General features: G+C 42.7%; 1 protein-coding gene across 1 annotated transcript in view; it reads right to left on the bottom strand.

Moving 5' to 3' along the window:
* EMH_0006780 (uncharacterized protein) overlaps positions 1 to 253 on the bottom strand; it is a gene marked incomplete at both ends in the record, with an annotated part of 2647 nt that overhangs the window by 2211 nt on the left and 183 nt on the right. The gene's annotated exons all lie outside the window — the stretch shown is intronic.

Raw genomic sequence — 253 nt, 5'->3', positions numbered from 1 at the left:
AGCAGAGTCAGAAACAACAGCAACAAGGAAAGCAGCAACGGCAGCAGCAGCAACAGCAGCAGCAACAGCAACAGCAGCAGCAACAGCAGCAGCAGCAGCAACAGCAAGTAAAAGCAACATCAGCATAGATGAGCCGACTGTACATACACCCAAACAAATACAACAAAAATAAAAACAAACAAAAAATATAAAGACAAACAAACAAAACACATCTCTTATACATACACAGCAACACCACCACATACACCCCAAC

Source organism: Eimeria mitis, genomic scaffold (assembly GCF_000499745.2).
Source record: "Eimeria mitis Houghton genomic scaffold, Emh_scaff283, whole genome shotgun sequence".
In the NCBI taxonomy this organism is placed as follows: domain Eukaryota; phylum Apicomplexa; class Conoidasida; order Eucoccidiorida; family Eimeriidae; genus Eimeria; species Eimeria mitis.
The sequence above is the reverse complement of the archived record's forward strand: the minus strand, read 5'-3'. Positions and strand labels throughout refer to the sequence as shown.